Source organism: Aotus nancymaae, unplaced genomic scaffold (assembly GCF_030222135.1).
Source record: "Aotus nancymaae isolate 86718 unplaced genomic scaffold, 86718_ANA_hifiasm-v0.15.2.pri h1tg000017l, whole genome shotgun sequence".
Taxonomy (NCBI): Eukaryota; Metazoa; Chordata; class Mammalia; order Primates; family Aotidae; genus Aotus; species Aotus nancymaae.
In genome coordinates this window covers 14,732,464-14,754,357 of record NW_026988429.1, presented here as the reverse complement: position 1 = coordinate 14,754,357, position 21,894 = coordinate 14,732,464, and the positions used below count along the sequence as shown (strand labels likewise).

Sequence of the window (21,894 nt, the reverse complement as noted above, 5' to 3'; positions counted from 1 at the left end):
TATAGATGAAGAACTAATTTAATTAGTATAAACAGCTTGTTTCACCCAAATGGCCCTTCCTTGAATGAAAGAACTACCAAGAGCTCTGTGGAAGTACAGAATGTGTGGCCAGCAGGCTTCACATGTCCCACGTAGTCCCACAGGTGCGTACCACCACACCCATATAATTTTTGAATTTTTAGTAGAGACGGGGTTTCCATGTTGGCCAGGATGGTCTCCATCTCTTGACTTCGTGATCTGCCCACTTCAGCCTCCCAAAGTGCTGGGATTACAAGCGTGAGCCACTGTGCCTAGCCTATTCCAGCTTTTTATCCAAAACTTCCTTCCTGCTGGTTTCCCTTTCCATTATGTTTTTATCAAGCAAGTACAGGTATTAAGTGTGGACACAGAAAAGGAGAGAGAGACGCCGATCTATCAGTCTCTCTGTGTTTTGTGGGAATCAGAGGAAGGGGAGGAAGTAGTTCAGTTGACCACCTTGAAATTTTAAAACCATTAGTTCTATTGTTAAAGAGATAGATCTGTGGTATAATGCAAGATTTGTACACATGCTTAACCAATATCTCAAGTCCCCAAAAGAAATGCAACACTTTAGATGGTACATACTTATTTTCCTCCACCATTAGGATTCTGCTGTAGAAGAAATTAAGAATCATTGCCATAATCTGCGCTGCTATGCCTTCTGCTCAGTAGTTCTTGTGTGTGTCTGCCTTCTAGAATACCTTCTAAAGATAATGAAATCTTCCATTAGTAAAATTTTTCAAGTTTTTTTAAAGTCCTTAAGTTTGTACATTCCATGTGTTAGATTATTTGGGTGTCTATTACATATTTACATAGGTGAGTGGAGTTTATAAACAAGAAGGAAAATTGGTCAGATTGTCATTTTATTTAAAAATAAAACAGATTCAAATCACTTAGACTCAAAAAGATATTTCCTCATGTAGAAAAGTGTTTACTTCTGGCAGAGTCCAATATTCACATAAAACTATTGCGTATTTGTAGATACCACCTTTTTTTACATTTCAGCTCAAAATTTAATTTTTGAAGGAGTTGAACTACGCAATACAAAGTTGAACTGCTTTATTTTGATTTCAGATGATGGGGCGCTTCTTCAGTGGCTTGGCACAGTCAGGGGCCTGGTGCTGCTTTGATGAATTTAATCGAATTGACATAGAAGTTCTATCCGTCATTGCACAGCAACTCATTACCATTAGGAATGCCAAAGCGGCAAAGGTAAGGCATTGGGCAATCGACTATCATGGTAGCAGTCCTTAAGTTTGCAATTAACTCACAGGAAGTGACATTTTAGGAAAGAGGTACTAAAAAAGTTAGGGAGGAATAGCTACACAGATTACGGGATCTCAAGGGTACCTTGGCTCTCCAGAACTAACTGGACTGGAAAATCTAAAGAGAATGAGGTCAGATGAAGATACTGAGTGGTCCTGTTATTTAAAATTTGTTTTAGCCCCTTATAAACATGTCTCTAGAGAGGGGTTTTCATATTCAGAAACTGATGGCAGTGAAGGTTGGGACCAAGTCTCTACCACTCTGTGTTGACCTTCTGAGATCTGGTCACAATGGGCAGCACTGGTGTTCAGCCTCTGCAAACCAAAACAGCACTGCTCCAAGCCCTGTGAGGGCCCCCACTACTCCCTTGGTCCTTTCAGAAGAGCCTCAGACCTCCCCTGGGTACACCAATAAGAGTTCATCCTAGCATAGCTTGGAGGACTCTAGACTCAGCTCTAGCTTCAGAGGCAGAGGCTATCTCATTGGAAGGCACCCTGGTAAGAATTGTTAAATATTTTGATTATCACCTCTGCAAAAAAGCAAGTTATAGAACAAATAAAAAGAAATCATGACTTGGACTTTAGTGAGCTGCTAAATTGTGTAAGTCATTGTGGTATGTGCTCACACATATTTCATCTTACACCAAACCTATATGAAGCCTATGTCATTTCCCCCAACGTAATAGGTGGAAATAATTCAAAGTTAAAAAATATTTTCACGGACACCAAAATTTATCAGATCCTAAAATCTAAGCTCCCTTATCTGTACTCTCTCCTGTTCCCGCATACTCTGGGGAGGCCTATGTTAAATACAAGATCTTTAAATACAGAGATAGCATAGTCCGTATTATGCAAGTGATTATCATCTGGCTGAGCAATTCACTGAGAGCAAAGTGTATGGAGTAAGGGGACAGGGACCAGAGACAGTAGAGGCAGAGGCAGGATTGAAGCTTTGTCACTAGAGAACAGCCATATGAGGGCAGAGGAAGATAGGAGAGCATCTGCGGATAACCAGCCTCATCCTCAAGCTGCCAGTGCCAAATGAGACAGCTGGAGTAGGGTATATCCCCTGGCATAGATAAACTAAATCACAGAAATGGAGAGGTTCGCTAGCACAAACAGCCATTCAGCAGCAGCAGAAATGGTCTCCAGTTGCACCACACATTCTCTCCTCCAGGCTGTGGCACATCACCCTACTCCATCTTGGTCTTCCCCTGTGTTCCTCATTCCTGTTAATAGCACCCTCATCTAGTGGCCCAACTAGAAACCTAGAACTCACCTTGGAATTGACCCATCACTATCAGTCCCAGAATCTAAGCCATCACCAAATCCTGTTAATTTTATCTGTGAGATGCTTCTCCCCACTTACACCTCTTGAATTCTGGCTCTCATGTCCCCAGTGATCGTTCCTCACTGGTATCCCTGTCTGTAGCCTGTCTAACCTCTTCGCTGCCAACTTTAATTCTATCGATCTACTTAGGAGTCTTCTCTGCTTCCCCCAAAACATGGGACAAAATCTAAATTCCTTAGTTTTAGATTAGCAGTAAACAATCAAGATGCTTAGGCCCAGCCTAACTATACTTTCTGGAACTTTGCCCTTTAGCAAAGTGAATTGCTGGTCATTTCCGGAACGCCCAGTGATTTCTTGCTCCTGCTCCCTTTTCCTGGAATGGTGCCCCTGTTCTCCTACCTGAAACATCCTTCTTCCTTCTTCAGATCCCAAGCAGGTTGCCTGCTACCCCCATAGGCTTTGCACACACCTGCACTGTAGCGTATGTTGCACTTTGTGATCATGGTTTCCAGGTTGATTGCAGACAGCAAGCCTGGGAGTTTCTGGAGGGCTCAAGAGTGAGGATCCTTCAGCTGTGTGCCTCCATGCCTCACCTAGTGCCTCACCTGCAACAGGTGCTCAACAAGTGTTTGCTGTTGAGTAAAAGTGGAGGGGAGATGACAAAAACTGTGACAGTGGGGCCTCAACAACTCAAGAACTAAGATTAGGTTGGAATTTCTTGGGGAATACCAGAAAGTGGGACTGGAGAAGGTTTAATGGTCAGGAAATCTAAGATGAATAGAAAATTAGCAGGGCATGGCAGGGCATGCCTGTGGTCCCAGCTACTGGGCAGGCTGAGGTAGGAGGATTGCTTGAGCCTAAGATGTCAAGGCTGCAGTGAGCTCTGATCATGCCACTTGCACTCCAGCATAGGAAACAAAGCAAAACCCTGTCTCAAAAACAAAACAAAAAAAAAAAAAATAGAAAGTTGAAATAAAAAGTCTCAGCAAATGTTCAGGCCTAGAAGATCTTAGGACTTGGCCAGGAAGGAAGAGACAATTTGGGCAAGGCAGATGCAGAGAGGCAGAAATCAGGAAACACTGAGCCCAGAAGAGATGTGAAGTAGGCAGGACAGAATCAGAAATGTTCCCTGTTGTGCAGCAGCAGGATTCAGTAGTCTTTGCTTCAGTGCTTCATTACATGTGTCTCGTATTCAAGTAATAATTAGGTCAAAAGTTTTACAAGTGTCTGGAGGAGTGTTAACTTATACTTTATCTTTGAACAGCTCTCTAGATTCATGTTTGAGGGGCGGGAAATAAAGTTGGTGGTGACTTGCGCAGCCTTCATCACGATGAATCCTGGTTATGCAGGCAGAACCGAATTGCCTGATAATTTGAAAGCCCTGTTTAGACCATTTGCGATGATGGTTCCAAATTATGCCTTGATTGCAGAGGTGAGCATCACATTATGAAGCAGCAGAAATGTAAACTTCTTTCTTTTATTTACCATTCAACTCTATCAAGGTAGAAAGTTTCCGTTATGAATGCCCCTAGTAATGGTTATCCATTAATAAGTGTGGATATGATTGTTGCGACGTGGAATGTTAAGTTCTGCATGTTTGTTGTTCACTGCTATATCCATAATACCCAGAATGGCATATGGAATATAATAGGCCCCTAAAACCGGAAAGAATCAATGAATTTAATTAACCAGTTCATTGGGGTTTTTCAGTTCCTCTCTAGGAATTGAAATGTCCGAATTGGTTACAAAAACACAGATTATTTTTATTTCTCTTTGCACATTATTTTTTACTGGAGTCAAGGAATGTTGAGTAGAAGCCTCACTATGATAGGTGGAGATGGTTTATAAGTCTGTATCAACTTAGTTGAAAAATAGTAACCATTAACAAATTAATTCTTTATAATTGTGTTTGTTTTTTCTGTATCTAATTAGTCATCTTTCTATTTAAACTGGGTTTACATAGCCAAGAATTTAAATGCTAGCCAAAAATTGATGTGTTTAGCCAAGCACAGTGGCTCAGACCTATAATCCCAGCACTTTGGGAGGCCAAAGTGGGAGGATGGCTTGAGCCCAGGAGTTAGAGAACAACCTGGGTAATATGGTGGAATCCCATCTCTACCAAAAATATAAAAATTAGCCAGTCCCATAATGTAGTCACAAAATAAATAAATAAATATTTAATTAGTTAAAAATAAAATAATTTAAAAAAAAAGAATTGATATATTTAAATGTTGTACTTTAAAAAAAAAAAAAAAGAAAGAAACGGGGTCTCACTATGCTGCCCAGGTTGGAACCAAATGAAGCTCAAGCAGTCCTCCCACCTCAGCCTCTAAGTAGCTGGGACTACAGGCACATGCGACTGCATCCAGATACATTTTATGCATATTTTTCATGGCACTTTTTATTAGGTTATAATTTATATACAATAAAGAGCACAGCTCATAAGGGTGCAGCTCAGTGAATTCTTATGCATGTATTCATCTATGTGACCACCAAGACCAAAATATAAGGCGTTGTTAGGACTCCAGAAAGCCCCTTGTATGCTCAGTGCTGCATTTCATAACAAGGGACACTACCCCTTTAGGATGGAATTTCTCAGAAAGCACAGATCACTCCTTTAGCTAATAAATTCCTGTGATAACAGCTAATTTTAAATATTCTTCTAGGTGAAATAAAAGTAATTGCTTAAGAATAGATTGTGCCAAAGTCTATCATTAGAAAAATTACAACCTATATTAGTGTATTCGGTCTTTCTTGCATTGCCATAAAGAAGTACCTGAGACTGGGTAATTTATTAAAAAAAAGAGGTTTAATTGGCTCATGGCTCTGCAGGCTGTACAGAAAGTGTGGTACTGGCATCTGCTAGGCTTCTAGGGTGGCCTTAAGGAGCTTTTACTCATGGTGGAAGGTGAAGCGGGAGCAGGCACTGCACATGGCAAAAACAGGAATGAGAGAGAAAGAGTGGGTGGGGGGTGCCCCACACTTTTAAATGACCAGATTGCAGGAGAACTCACTCACTATTGCAAAGCAGCACTAAGCCATGGGGGATCGAGGATCCACCCCTATGACCCGAACACCTCCCATCAGCCCCTACCTTCAGCACTGGGAATTATAATCCAATGTGAGACTTGGATAGGGATAAACATCCAAACTATATCAATTAGAATAATGCTTACAGCAACTCAGGGGTCCCCCATACCCACTGTTGGCATGGTGGGGTTGGGAGGCAGTTAAGGCAGGTAGTATCTTGACCCTCTCTACAAACAGGAACAATAAATGACTTGCTCATTGTCCCAACCTGGTAAGAAAAAAAAACAGGTTTAGAGCCCAGTCCAACATATTGTCCACACCTCGTGCTTTGTCCTATTGTTATATCACTCAGTAATAGATGGGACAAATTTAAAAGTCTAGTCTTCGAGTGCTGTTCTTACTACTTTTAGAGTTTAAATGAATTAGATTCTGTCATCAAAATTTTTTTTTTCTTTGAGACGGAGTCTGGCTCTGTCGCCCAGGCTGGAGTACAATGGCACGATCTTGGCTCACTGAAACCTCCTCCTCCCAGGTTCAAGCCATTCTCCTGCCTCAGCCTCCCAAGTAGCTAGGATTATAGGCTCCTTTCACCAAGCCCGGCTAATTTTTTATATTTTTAGTAGAGATGGTTTCACCATGTTGGTCAGGCTGCTCTCGAATTCTTGACCTCAAGTAATCCACCCACCTCGGCCTCCCAAAATGCTGGGATTACAGGCATGAGCCACTGCACCTGGCCTGTCAGTAAATTTTTTTAATCACCTACTGTGTGCAGAGCACTATCCTAGTCAGCAGGGATAGAGCAGAAAACAAAACAGACACCAGTAAGAACTCTGCCTTATTCCAAATTCCACATCTAAAGCCAACTGCAGTTTTTCAGGCAGATTATAAATAGAAAAAAGGTCCACAGCCAGCTTCACTGTCAAAGACACTAAGCATCATCTGATTAATGTAACCAAGGATGCAGAAACTTGTCAGAAGAAAGGCAGAGGAGAGGCTGACAATCTGCATGGCTTCCCTTGACTCCTAGGGAAACTAAGGGAGCTGGTGGCAATCACTGTCCACTAGGGTGGCGCTCCTGTCAGATCAGAGAAGCTCAATTCTTGCTTTTGTACTTGGGCCTAATAACACCATCAAACTTTCATGACAGGAACATTTTCAAAAACTGAGCTCTTCTGCTCCTTGAACCAAATGTCCCCAAAGCTACATCTTCATCTGTAGAAGGAAAACAGAATCAGTGCCTAGGTATACCCCATACAATATTCTGCCTTCTAGTTTCCTATGGCACAGAAAGCCTTTTTCCCTTCAATCTTTATGTTTCTTTATTAAATGACATAACAACTTGGGAAGGTATAATGCTTAAAGTCAATTTTGAATATGTTGGTATCATGCAGATACATTGATATCAATTCAATATAATAAGCATTGCATTATTTTTTCTATTCTAGGTAATTCTATATTCAGAAGGATTTGAATCCAGTAAAACATTAGCAAGAAAAATGACTCAGATGTATAAGCTTTGCAGTGAGCAGCTGTCTCAGCAAGATCACTACGACTTTGGCATGAGAGCTATGAAGTCTGTCCTGGTCATGGCTGGGTAAGAAACCAAAGCAGTCAAGAGTGAAATCCCAAACCATGTGATCAAACACATTAAATGGGTAACTCAGGAAAGGCTCTCAGAGAGATGCCTGGCACACAGCAAGTGATTAATAAATGTTGGCTGCTGCTGTTGTCATCATTCTTATCTTGACACTCCCATGACAAAGCGACACAGGTTCTCTCCCCTCATCCCATGATAGTTCTTTACTGTGAATCCTCACATGGTTATCCTCGATGGAAACTGATCCCCAACTAGGCTTTGGATAACATTCACTTCCCCTGAACTCAAATTCAGACATTAGGTTTTTGTGTACAAAGCCTTTACCACCATAAGTTGGTGTGACTAGACTTAAAAGTCACACTGTCTGTTATGCATATGCAACAAGGCCAGTCATACATGTTGCCTGAGAAAGCCTCAGGAGTGTAAAGAAACTTCATTTCAATTCAGTGCAGCTTATGTCTTAGATTTCACCTTTGTCTTTGTAATGGGGTCCAAGCCTAAGCTTCTTTCTAGTGTCTAATAAACAGTCTTTCCTCTTTTCAGGCCCCAACTTTTCTCTTTATAACTTCTTCAAACTACTATATCTGGAATCCCCCAACTTGTTCAGAGCCTCTGAGATGACCTATTTTCTCTCTAGTCCTTCCTCTCAGGCCCTGGCTCATTGGCTCAGATTCTGCACATCCAGGAACCCTCTGCCTGGCTCCTGTATCACTGGGTTCTGCACAAATCTCCCTGCAGTTTCCTACTCACTGTTCTTTTAACCTCTCAGATATAATATGTCTCCTCTTTACAGGATGTCTATTTAAGGACTAGGAATACTAAGAAGTTTGGATAACACTTGCACTGAAGGAGCACAGCCACAGTCCAGTGGGTCGTAGAGACAGACCGGTGTGCAGTCACATAGGCTGCAATTCAGGGAGGGCAACAACAGGGCCGCACCCACCCGAGGTTCACTGAGAAGGATAGAGGACGGGAGCTTTCTAGAGAAGGGAGTCACTAGGCTGGGTTTTGAAGGGGAAATAAGAGCAGGCAAAGAACAAGGCAAGATATTCCAGGCAGAGAGAAAAGAAAATCACAGGAATAGGAATCATTGTGGTGTATTCAGGGAGCTATGAATTCAGGTTGAATGAAATTGGGATTGGGGAGTGTGTTGAGAAGATGTCCTTGTCATTCTCCTTAAGGCTCCATAGCCATTGCAGGCTTTGTCAGTGTGCTCTGATGGAGATGAACGCTGAGCACACAAGGGAAAATGATCCTCTCCTTCTAGCAGGAATCCTCAGAGGAAGGGCTCTGCCCTTCCCACAGGTTTAGAAAATCACGTTCAACCTTATATTCTTGTGATATTATCCAAAATATTCCTTTGAATTTAGATCTTTAAAAAGAGAAAACCCAAACCTAAATGAAGATGTGGTGTTGATAAGAGCTTTACAAGACTCCAATTTGCCAAAATTTCTCACAGATGATGCTCTTCTGTTTAGGTAAGTTTCTGGACATTGCCAAGTAAAGCATGGCTATCATGTAGAAGCAAATGGTAGTCTTATCTTCAATTATTTCTTTCTCTAACGAGCTGAAAACTTTCTCATCTTTTCTAGAGAAACTTATCATGTAGTTTAAAAAATACTCTTAAATATACTAAAGTTTGGGCATAATTTCAATCATTTATGTTTTTTAATCAAAATATTAATCACCAGACTATGTGCTATACAAATTAGCATTTGGCCATAAGTTACTGATGTAAGAGAAGTTTCTGACTCAAAAAAAGTCAGACCTGGGTCTTAACATAAATATGATTGTTTTTATCCATTTCATTGTTTGTTATTTAATTTTACATTTCTCCAAGTTATACATGTATATAGTACATGGAAAAAGAAAATAGTTTCATAAATTGGTCTCAGGGAAAGCAACAGTCCCCAGCCTTTCACCAACTCCCACTTTCCAAAAACAATCATTTTCCAACTCTTTTATTTAGTTATTTTGCTATCCCCCTCCAAACTTCTTAACACTACCTTTATGCCATTTCTTTTTTTTTTTTTTTAACTTATTTCAGTAGTTGCCCTAGATTTTGCAAGACACATTTACAACTAATCTAAGCCCACTTTCAATTAACACTATACCATTTCATGGGAAATGTGAGCACCTTGTAATAACAATCCATTCCTCCCTTCTAATTCCTCCCTTCCATCCCTTGTGACATTGCTGTCATTCATTTTACTTATACATGAGCATACAAAAGCATATATATTATATACACATAGGCATACATAATTAAATACATTGTTGCTATTACTATTTTGAACAAACTGTTATCTGTTAGATCAATTAAGAATAATAAAAAGGTTTTTTTTGTTGTTTACTTGTTTTTTCGCTTTGTTTTTTTGAGACGGAATCTCCCTCTGTCGCCCAGTCTGGAGTGCAGTGGCATGATCTCGGCTCACTGCAACCACCACCTCCCTGGTTCAAGCAATTCCCCTGCCTCAGCCTCCTCAGTAGCTGGGATTTCAGGCGCATGCCACTAGGCCCAACTAATTTTTTTTTTTTTAATTTTTTTTATTTTTAGTAGAGACGGGTTTTCACCATATTGGCCAAACTGGTCTTGAACTCCTGACCTCAGGCAATCTGCCCCCGTCAGCCTCCCAAAGTGCTGGGATTACAGGTGTGAGCCACCACACCCAGCCAAGAAAAATGAAAGTTTTTATTTTACCTTCAATCATTCCTTCTTCCGTGCTCTTTTTTTTAGGTAGATCAGAGTTTCTGACCTATGTTATTTTTCTTCTCTCTAAATAACTTCTTTTAATATTTCTTACAAGGCAAGACTACTGACAACAAATTTTCTCGATATTTATTTGTCTGAGAAAGTCTTTATTTCTCCTTCACTTTTGCAGGATAATTTCACAGAGTACAGAATTCTAGGTTGGTAGGGGTTTTCTCATATGTTTCACTCCATTCTCCTCTTGCTTGCGTAGTTTTCTGAGAAGTCAAATGTAATTCTTATCTTTGCTTCTCTATAGGTAAAGTGAGTTTTTCTTTCCTTCTGGCTTCTTTCTATATTCTTCTTTATCTTTAATTTTCTATGGTTTTAAAATGACATGCCTCAGTATAATTTTTTGATATTTATCCTGCTTTGTGTTTTCTGAGTTTCCTACATCTAAAGTTTGGTGTGTGACATTTATTTGGGGAAATTCTGTCATTATTCTTTCAAATACTTCTTCTGGGACACAGGGAGGGGAGCATCACACACTGGAGTCTGTTTCGGGGGACTAGGGGAGGGACAGTGGGGGGATAGGGAGTTGAGGAGGGATAACATGAGGAGAAATGCCAGATATAGGTGACAGGGATGGAGGCAGCAAACCACATTGCCATGTATGTACCTATGCAACAATCCTGCATGTTCTGCACATGTACCCCAGAACCTAAAGTGCAATTATATATATATATATATACACACACACACAAATATTTCTTCTGTTCCTTTCTCCCTCTCTTACCTTCTGGTATTCCCATTGCACACATGGTACTCCTTTTGTAGCTGTGCCGTGGTTCTTGGGTATTATGTTGCTTTTCCAGTCTTTATTCTCTTTTCAGTTTCAGAGGTTTCTATTGAGGTACCCTCAAGCTCAGAGATACTTTCCTCAGCTGTGTCCAATCTACTAGTGTCTATCAAAGGCATTCTTCATCTCTGTTAAGTGTGCTGATTTTTTATAATGCATTTCTTTTTGCTTCTTTCTTTGGCTTTCCATATCTCTGCTTACATTGCCCAGCTGTTTCTGCATGCTGTCCATTTTATCCATTAGAGCCTTTCACATATTAATCATCGTTGTTCTAAATCCCTGTCCGATAATTTCAATATCCATCCCATGTCTGGTTGTACTGCTTGCTCTGTCTCTTCAGATTGTATTTTTTACCTTTTAGTATGCCTCACAATTTTTTCTTGATAGCTGGACATGATGCAGTGGTTAAAAGGAACTAGGACAAAGGTAAATTGGCCCTAAGTAATGTGGTATGGTGCAGCAGGAGGGAAAATGCTCTATTGTCCTAGGATTAGGACTCAGTCTTTTAATGAGCCTATGCCTTTGAATTGTAAGCTTCATAAGTGTTTCTCAGTTTTTTCTCCCCCTGTTAGGTGATACAGGTTGGCAGAGTGCCCTAGAGTTGGGTTTTTCCTTCTCCCAGTGAAAGGCCAGAGCCAGCTGGAGTTGATATTTCCCTTCCCCCAGGTCTATTAGGCTCTGACAAAACTCTAGCAGGTTAGGCTCTGGTTAACTCTCCTGGCTTCTTCTTAGGAAGAGCAGTGCTCTTGCCTATTTCAGAGTGGTTTCTTTTCCCCTCCCCTGCCAGAAGCATGAGGGAATTTCTTTCTTTCTTTTTTTTTTAAATGTGATTTTTTTTTTTTTCATTTCCAACTCTTAAGTTCAGGGACGCATGTGCAGGATGTGTGGGTTTGTTACATAGGTAAACGTGTGCCATGGTGGGTTGCTGCACAGATCATCACATCACCCAGGTATTCAGCCCAGCATCCACTAGCTATTCTTCTTGACCCTCTCTCTCCTCCCACTCCCCACCCTCCAGCAGGCTCTTGTGTGTGTGGTTCCCCACCATGTGTCCATGTGTTCTCATCATTTAGCTCCCACTTATAAGTGAGAGCACACAGTATTTGGTTTTCTGTTCCTGCATTAGTTTACTAAGGAAAATTGCCTCCAGCTCCATCCACGTTTCTGCAAAGCTTATAATCTCATTCCTTTTTTATGGCTGCATACTATTCCATGGTGCATATGTATCACATTTTCTTTTTTTTTTTTTTAAGACAGATTCTCGCTCTGGCACCAGGCTGGAGTGCAGTGGCATGACCTCTGCTCACTGCAACCTCCGCCTGCCGGGTTCACGCAATTCTCCTGCCTCAGCCTCCCAAGTAGCTGGGACTACAGGTGCATGCCACCACACCCGGCTAATTTTATTTTTATTTTATTTTTAGTAGAGATAGGGTTTCACTATGTTGGCCAGGATGGTCTCCATCTCTTGACCTTGTGATCCACCCACCTTGGACTCCCAAAGTGCTGGGATTACAGGCGTGAGCCACCACAACCAGACTGTACCACATTTTCTTTATCCAGTCTACCATTGGCGGGCTTTTAGATGGGTTACATGTCTTTGCTATTTTGAATAATGCTGCAGTGAACATACATATGCATGTGTCTTTATAATAGAATGACTTCTATTTCTTTAGGTATATACCCAGTAATGGAATTGCTGGGTCAAATGGTAGTTCTGTTTTTAGCTCTTTAGGGAATCACCAAACTGCTTTCCACAATGATTGAACTAATTCACACTCCCACCAACAATGTAAAAGCATTCCTTTTTCTCCACAACCTTGCCAGCACCTGTAGTTTTTTGGGGTTTTTTTTTTTTGACTTTTTAATAATAGCCATTCTAGGATGGGTACAGTGGCTCACACCTGTAATCCCAGCACTTTGGGAGGCCGAGGCAGGTGGATCATTTGAGGTGATCCAGCCTGAGACCAGCCTGACCAATATGATAAAACCCCATTTCTACAAAAAATACAAAATTAGCCAGGCGTGCTTGCACACGCCTGTAATCCCAGCTATTTGGGAGGCTGAGGCAGGAGAATCTCTTTAACCCGGGAGGCAGAGGTGACAGTAAGTGGAGATCATGCCATTGCACTCCAACCTGGACAACAAGAGTGAAACTCTGTTTCAAAAAAATAATAACAGTAATAATAGTAATAATAATAGCCATTCTAAATGGCATGAGATGGTTTCACATTGTGCTTTTGATTTGCATTTCTCTATTAATCAGTAATGTTTAGCTTTTTTTATATGTTTTTTGGCTGCATCTATGTCTTCTTTTGAGAAGTGTCTGTTGATGTACGTTGTCCACTGTTTAATGGGGCTGTTTGTTTTTTCCTGTAAGTTTGTTTAAGTTCCTTATAGATGCTGGATATTAGAACTTTGCCAGATGCATAGATTGCAAACATTTCGCATGATGGGATTTCTCTCAGATATTTACTCCAAGAACCTGGTTGAGCTCCTAGAGGTAAAACTCACAAAAGATGTGCCCCTCCACCCTGTGACTGGATGCCTCTGGAGTTTTTAACTCTCAGACATCTGCACATCTAGCCTCAAGCAGTTTATCAATTACAGTTCACATTTTCCTACCCTGACACTGGCTTTCATACTAGTTTGCTGTGATCCCATGTATGTGAATGTCTGTGTCTCTAATGTTGAGGGCAGAGGTATCTACAGGCATACCTCATTTTATTTCACTTATTTTACTGCACTTCACAGATATCGTGTATTTTACAAATTGAAGGTTTGTAAACCTTCATCAAGCAAGTTTATCGGCACAGTTTTTCCAACAGCTTGTGTTCACCGTGTGTATGTGTGGCACATTTTAGTAATTCTCACAATATTTCAAACATTTTTATTATTATATCTGTTGGATCTGTAATCAGTGATCTTTGATGTTGCTATGCAGTTGTTCTGGGAGCACCACAAACTGCACCCATACATGACAGCAAACTTAACTGATAAATGTGTGTGCTCTCTCTGCTCCACCGACAGCCATTCTCCCATCTCTCTCCTCTTTGGGCCTCCCTCTTCTCCGAGACAATAATATTGAAGTTAGGCCAACTAATGACCCTACAATGGTCTCTAGTGTTCAAGTGAAAGGGAGAGTCACACATCTCTCACTTTAAATCAAAAGCTAGAAACAATTAGCTTAGTGAGGAAGGCATGTCAAAAGCCAAGACAGGCTGAAAGCTAGACCTTTTGTGCCAAACAGCCTATTGTGAATGCAAAGGTCAAGACATTGAAAGAAATTAGAAGTGCTACTTCATTGAATACATGAATGATAAGAAAGAGAAAGTAACCTTATTGCTGATATGGAGAAAGTTTTAGTGGTCTGAATAAAAGATTAAAGCAGCCACAACATTCCTATTAAGCCAATGTCTAATCCAGATCAAGGCCCTAACTCTCTTCGATTCTATAAAGGATGAGAGCCGGTGAGAAAGCTGTGGAAGAAAAGTTCAAAGCTAGCAGAGATGTGACTGAATTACTGCAATCTCATAATAAAACTGCATGGATGAGGAGTTGCTTCTTATAGATTAGCAAAGAAAGTCAGTCTTTGTTTGTTTGTTTGTTTGTTTGTTTTGAGATGGAGTTTTGCTCTGTCACCAAGACTGGAGTAGACTGACACAATCTTGGCTCACTACAACCTCTGCCTCCTAGGTTCAAGCAATTCTCCTGCCTCAGCCTCCCAAGTAGCTGGGATTACAGATGATGCCATCACCTCGCGCTAATTTTGTATTTTTGGCAAAGACAGAGTTTCACCATGTTGGCAAGATTGGTCTTGAATTCCTGGCCTCAAGTCATTAGCCTGCCTCAGCTTCCCAAAGTGCTGAGATTACAGGTGTGAGCCACTGTGCCCAGCCAAAAGTAGTTTCTTGAGGCGGGATCTACCCCTGGTGAAGTAGCTAGCTTCAAACTTCTTTTCCTAGCTAGCTTCATGAAGTTTCCTTCATGAAGTTGAAGCAAAGAAGCTATTTTCATAACATAAGATACAAGGTAAAGTAGCAAATGCTGATGTAGAGGCTGTAATAAGTTATCCAGATCTAGCTAAGAACACTGATGAAGGTGGCTACACTACGCAACAGATTTTTAATGTAGATAAAACACCATTCTATTAGAAGATGATGCCATATAGGACTTTCATAGTGAAAAAGGAGAAATCAATGCCTGACTTCAAAGCTTTAAAGGCCAGGCTGACTCTAGTCAGGGGCTAAAGCAACTGGTGATTTTAAGTCAAAGCCAGTGCTCATTTACCACTCCAAAAACCCTAGGACCCTTAAGAATTACACTCAGTCTACTCTGCCTGTGCTCTAAAAATGAAACAACAAAGCCTGGATGACAGCACGTCTGTTTAGAGCATGATTTACTGAATATTTTAACCCTTTTCCCATTTGCCCCAAGAGTACTCACTGGCAGCACTTGGCAGCTGCAGAATTTAACCTGAGATAACTTTGCCATGAAATATCTCACTTTTATTATTATTTTCACGTTGCTCTAGTATGTTGACTTTGGAAACAAAAGACATCATCATTCTATAGCATTCTTTTTTAGTAGTGGTATTTCCACTTACAAAACATAGTAATTCTTGATCACTAAAAATATCAAATCCTAGAAAGCATAACATTTCTATGCATGATGTTACCATCTTTTTCATAATTGTTGGCCGAAGTTTCATCTGATGAATCTGATTTTTCCAAAATAGATGACTCTGATGATTTGGATGATTCTAATGTTAGTTCTGTTTAGAAATAACTCTAAGACCGCATAGCCAAGTCAATTCTAAGCAAAAAGAACAAAGCAGGAGGCATCACACTACCAGACATCAAACTCTACTACAAGGCTACAGTAATCAAAACAGCATGGTACTGGTACCAAAACAGAGATATAGACCAATGGAACAGAACAGAGGCATCGGAGGCAACACAACATATCTACAACCACCTGATCTTTGACAAACCTGATAAAAACAAGCAATGGGGAAAGGATTCCCTGTTCAATAAGTGGTGTTGGGAAAACTGGCTAGCCATATCCAGAAAGCAGAAAATGGACCCCTTCCTGACACCTTACACTAAAATTGACTCCAGATGGATTAAAGACTTAAACGTAAGACCTAACACCATAAAAACACTAGAAGGAAACCTAGGCAAAACCATTCAGGACATAGGAGTAGGCAAGGACTTCATGACCAAAACACCAAAAGCATTGGCAACAAAAGCCAAAATAGACAAATGGGACCTAATCAAACTCCACAACTTCTGCACAGCAAAAGAAACAGTCAATAGAGTGAATCGGCAACCAACAGAATGGGAAAAAATTTTTGCAGCCTACCCATCTGACAAAGGGCTGATATCCAGAATTTACAACGAGCTAAAAAAGATTTACAAGAAAAAAACAAACAAGCCCATTCAAAAGTGGGCGAAGGACATGAACAGATACTTTACAAAAGAAGACATACATGAGGCCAACAAGCATATGAAAAAATGCTCATCATCACTGGCCATTAGAGAAATGCAAATCAAAACTACATTGAGATACCATCTCACGCCAGTTAGAATGGCAATCATTAAAAAATCTGGAGACAACAGATGCTGGAGAGGATGTGGAGAAATAGGAACACTTTTACACTGTTGGTGGGAGTGTAAATTAGTTCAACCATTGTGGAAAACAGTGTGGCGATTCCTCAAGGACCTAGAAATAGAAATTCCATTTGACCCAGCAATCCCATTACTGGGCATATATCCAAAGGATTATAAATCGTTCTACTGTAAGGACACATGCACACGAATGTTCATTGCAGCACAGTTTACAATAGCAAAGACCTGGAACCAACCCAAATGCCCATCGATGATAGACTGGACAGGAAAAATGTGGCACATGTACACCATGGAATATTATGCAGCCATTAAAAACGAGGAGTTCGCGTCCTTTGTAGGGACATGGATGAACCTGGAAACCATCATTCTCAGCAAACTGACACAAGAACACAAAATCAAACACCACATGTTCTCACTCATAGGCGGGTGTTGAACAAGCAGAGCACATGGACACAGGGAGGGGAGCACTATACATGGGGGTCTGTTGTGGGGGAGTGGGGGGGACAGCGGGGGGGGTGGGGAATTGGGGAGGGATAGCATGGGGAGAAATGCCAGATATGGGTGAAGGGGAGGAAGGCAGCAAATCACACTGCCACGTATGCACCTAAGCAACAACCTTGCATGTTTTTCACATGTACCCCAAAACCTAAAATGCAATAAAAAAAAAAAAAGAAAAAAAAAAAAAAAAAAAAAAAGAAATAACTCTAAGAACAGTTTTATATTTTATTTTCACACTGAAAAGCAGTCAGATTTGCTTCGGCCTCAAAGAGCATGTTTATGTAAAATTAAATGAGTACTGGCAACAAGCTGCCCTTTTTTGTTCTAAATGAGAAAAAGGTTAAACCCACCATTGAGAGCTATTGCTCAGAAAAAAAGACACTTTCAAAATGTCACTGCTCATTGGCAATGGACCTGGTCACTCAAGGCCTCTAAGAGAGATGTACAAGATGATGAATGTTGTTTTCATGCCTGCTAACACAACATCCATTCTGTAGCCCGTGGATCAAGGAGTACTTTCAACTTTCAAGTCTTATTATTTAAGAAATATATTTTGTGATGCTATATCTGCCATAGATAGTGATTACTCTAATGGATCCAGGCAAAGTTAATTTAAAAACCTTCTGAAAAGGATTCGTCATTCTAGATATCGTTAAGAACATTTATTATTCATGGTAAGACAGCATGCCAATGCTAACAAGAATTTGGAAACAGTTGATTCCAACCCTTATGGATGATTTTGAGGGATTCAAGACCTCAATTGAGGAAGTGACTGTAGAAGTAGTGGAAATAGCAAGAGAACTAGAATTAGAAGTGGAACCTGAAGACGTGACTGAATGGCTGCATTCTCATGATCAAACTTAAATGGATGAGGAGTTGCTTCTTATGGATTAGCAAAGAAAATAGTTTCCTGAGATGAGATCTATTCCTAGTGAAGATGCTGTGAATGGTGTTAAAATGACAACAAAAGACTTAGACTATTACGTAAATATAGTTGATAAAGCAGTGGAAGGGTTCAAGAGAACTGACTTCAATTTTGAAAGTTCTGCTGTGGGTAAAATGCTGTCAAACAACATCACATGCTACATAGATACTTTTCATGAAAGGAAGAGTCAATGAATGTGGCAAACATTATTGTTGTCTTGTTTTAAGAAATTGCCACAATCACTGCAACCTTCAGCAACTACCACCCTGTTCAGTCAGCAGCTATCAACATTAAGGTAAGACCCTCTGCCAGCAAAAAGATTATGACTTGCCGAAGGCTCAGATGGTCATTTGCCTTTTTTAGCAATAAAGTGTTTTTAAATAAAGGTATGTACATCTTTTAGACATACGCTATTGTATGCTTAAATGACTACAGTATAGCATAAAGATAAATTTTATATGCAGTGGGAAACAAAAAAATTTATATGAGTTGCTTGATTGCTATATTCACTTTATTGTAGTGGTCTGAAACTGAACCCCCAACATCTCTGAAGGATGCATATATATAAATATATGATTAAGTTTCACAATAAATGGTAATACCATGTTTATAATTGGAACTCATATTTTTGTTTATCGTGTTCATCCTTTCTGATGCTCCAAGTTTGCTTCTTTCATCATTTTCTTTTTGCTTAGAGAACTTCCCTTAGCCATTCTTCATGGTAGATCTGCTGACTACAAATTTGATCACTTTTCATTTATCTGAGAATGTCTTGATTTCCCTTCATTACAGAGGGATATTTTCCCTGGGAATAGGATTCTGGAGTGACAGTTCTTTCAGTACTTGAAAGCTGTTGTACCACTTCCCATATATATGCAACCGTAAAAAGGAATGAGATCATGTTCTTTGCAGGGACATAGATGAAGCTGGAAACCATTATCCTCAGCAAACTAATGCAGGAACAGAAAACCAAATACCGCATGTTCTCGCTTGTAAGTGGGAGCTGAAAAATGAGAACACGTGGACACAGGGAGAAGAGCAGGGCCTGGAGCCTGTCGGGGGCGGGGGGTACGGAGTAGTGGTCCTGCTTGTGGGTGGGGCAGGGAAAGGGAGAGAATTAGGGAAAATAGCTAATGCATGCTGGGCTTAATACCTAGGTGATGAGTTGATAGGTGCAGCGAACCACCATGGCACGTGTTTACCTATGTAGCAAAATTTCACATGTACCTCAGAACTGAAAATAAAACATTTTTTTAAAAAGATGTACCACTTCCTGTCAGCCTGCATGAATTCTGCTGTCATTTTATGCGTTTTTTCCCTGTTGGTAAGGTGTCTTTTTTTTTTTTTTCTTCTGACTGCTGCTAAGATTTTTTTTCTTTGTCATCCATTTTTAGAAGTTTGACTATGTCGTATCTTCACATGGATTTCTTTAGGTTTATCATGTTTGAGATTTGATCAACTTCTTAAATCTGTAGGTTCATGCTTTTTGGCAAATGCGTGACATTTTCAGTCATTATTTCTCTGAATACTTCTTCAGCTCTTTCATCTTTCCCCATCATTTGAGACTCCAGTGACACAAATGTTAGATCTTTTGTTATATTTCCATAGGTCCCCAAGGGCTGCTCATTTCTTTTTTCAGACAGTTTTCTCTATCTTGTTCAGATTGGGTAACTTCTATTATTCTGTCTTTCAGTTTACCAATTCTTTTTTCTATCCTTTCCATTTTTTCTCTTGAAACCATCTATTGATTTGTTATTATATTTTTTCAGTTCTAAAATTTCAAATAGGCTCTTTGTATATTCTTTTTTTCTTTTCTCTTTTTTTTTTTGTCTGAGGTGTCCTTATATTCTTTTGTTTCTAACATGTTCATAATGGGTCCTTAAAACATTTTTACAATGTGTATTTTAAGATAATGATCTCACCTGTGTGTAGTCACATGTACTTATAGTCCTGGCTAGTCAGATGGCTGAGGCAGGAAGATTGCTTGAGCCCAGAAGTTCAAGGCCAGCCTGGCCAGTATAGTGAGACTCTATCCCTTAAGAAATAAAACAAATTTGTCAGACAGTTTTAACATCTCTCTCATCTCAGTGTTAACATTTGTTAATTGTCTCTCTTAGTTTACTTTGAGATCTTTCTGGCTTTTGATATGATGAATTATTTTTATTGAAGCCTACTTATCTAAGGTATTATGTCATGAGACTCTAGATCTTATTTAAACTTGTTTTAGCTGGCTTTCCCTGATGCCACACCAGCAAGAGAAATTAGAAATGCAACTTTGTTACTGCCAGGTGGGGATAGAATTCAACCTCTGTTGATATCTGTTGGGAGCAGTCATTTCTGCTGTGTAAGGGTAGGAGTTCCAGCTCCCCCGGATAATGTCGTCCCGTGATAATGTCCTGGGTAGAACAGTAGAAGCGCCTTATTACTGCTCACCACATGATCTCCACTGATGCCACAGGGGAAGACAGCTTTATTACGCCTGGAGAGTGGTAAAAGTCCTGACTCTCCACTGAGCCTCCTCTGATGCCATCCATCAGAGAGAGGGAGGGATGCTCCATTATTCCTGGATGGGGCTGGAAGTCCAAGCTTTCCATATGGTCTCCACTAATACCAAAGGGGGCATCATTACCTCCCAGTGAGGATGAAAGTGCTTTATCCCTATTTTGTTTCTCTAACACCATGAGAAAATGAGGAGAGGAATTTGGGGAAACTTGTTACACGTTAGCTAGAGTGGAAGTCTGGGCTCCGCACTCAGTCTCTGCTGGTGTGGGTAGGAATAAATACCTCAGGATTTTTCTGTGATGTTTGCTTAGAATAGAGTTGTTATTGCCTCAAAGTTTTCTGTCTTGCTGGGCTGCCCCTTTCCTTGTCCTTTGAATAAAGACAGTAAGCTTTTCCTGGGGCTTTTTTAAAAAAAAAAAATCTGTGCCCATTGGCATTTCTGGATTGCCAGGATATAAAAGACAAAAGGACACAAGGGACTTATCACCACATTATTGCTTGCATCTTAAGGCACCTAGCCAGTCTGCTTTCTCTCTACCTTTCAGAGTCTTCTTATATTTATTTTACTTACACATAATTTACAGGGGTTTTAGTTGTACTTAATGGAAGGAATAGGGAAAAGTAAGTCTGCTCTATCTTCCTGGAGAAAGAACTTGGTTGGAACTTTCATGTATTGCTTTTAATACATTTGTATGTTTACAGCTGTTGCTTTTTCAATTAGTAATATATCATGAGCATCTTTTTGTCATGTTAGTATATATGCATGAGTCTATTTTTTTTAACAGCTGCTAGACTGCTATTATATAAGATTGTACTTTGAGACATAGTAAACCTACAGATCTACTTTAATGTGAAAGGTCATATATGGACATTTAGATTTTTCCTAATTGTTTTCTATTCTAATGATGGACATTCCTATACATATATCTTTGCGAGTGTATGATATTTCTACAGGGAGATTCCTGGAAGCAAGTTTCCTAGGTCATAGGGTTTGCACATTTTTAATTTAAATGGATTCTCTCAAGTTGTCCTCCAAAGATGGCTTACCCTTTTACATTTACATAAGTGGTTTTATGAAGGCGCATATTTTCCCATAAATGTTTTAAAGAGAGGCCAAATGCAGTAGCCTATTTTAATATTCATTTCTTTAACTATTAGTGTCATTGGGCATTATTTTCTATGTTCATTATTCGTTTATAATTATTATTCTTGGAGCATGTTCCAATTATACTCTTACTTATTGATTTATAGAAACTCATAACCTTTATTTGACGTAAACATTGGAAATATTTTTCTAAGTCTCTCATTCATGCTATAAGTTTGTATATAAAGCCTTTTATCTCACAGAAGTTTGGGGTTTGTCTGTTTATTTTTTTCACTCTATCAACATTAGTTTTACAATTATAGATTTCCTGTCTTTCTTAGAAAGACCACCTTACCACAATGTTGCAAAATTTCTCTCTTGTACTTTCATCACCTTTGTAAGATTTTAACTGTATCACAAATGTATATGTGTATATAATGTGAGGTAAGGTTTTAGCTTTTTTTCCCCTATAGAAACAGTCACATTTTTCCTTCCTCCCTTTCTTACCT

At 39.8% G+C, this 21,894-nt stretch overlaps 1 pseudogene; it reads left to right on the top strand.

The window, feature by feature from the left end:
- Positions 1-21,894, top strand: part of LOC110568659 (dynein axonemal heavy chain 6-like) — a 322,799-nt pseudogene that overhangs the window by 131,633 nt on the left and 169,272 nt on the right.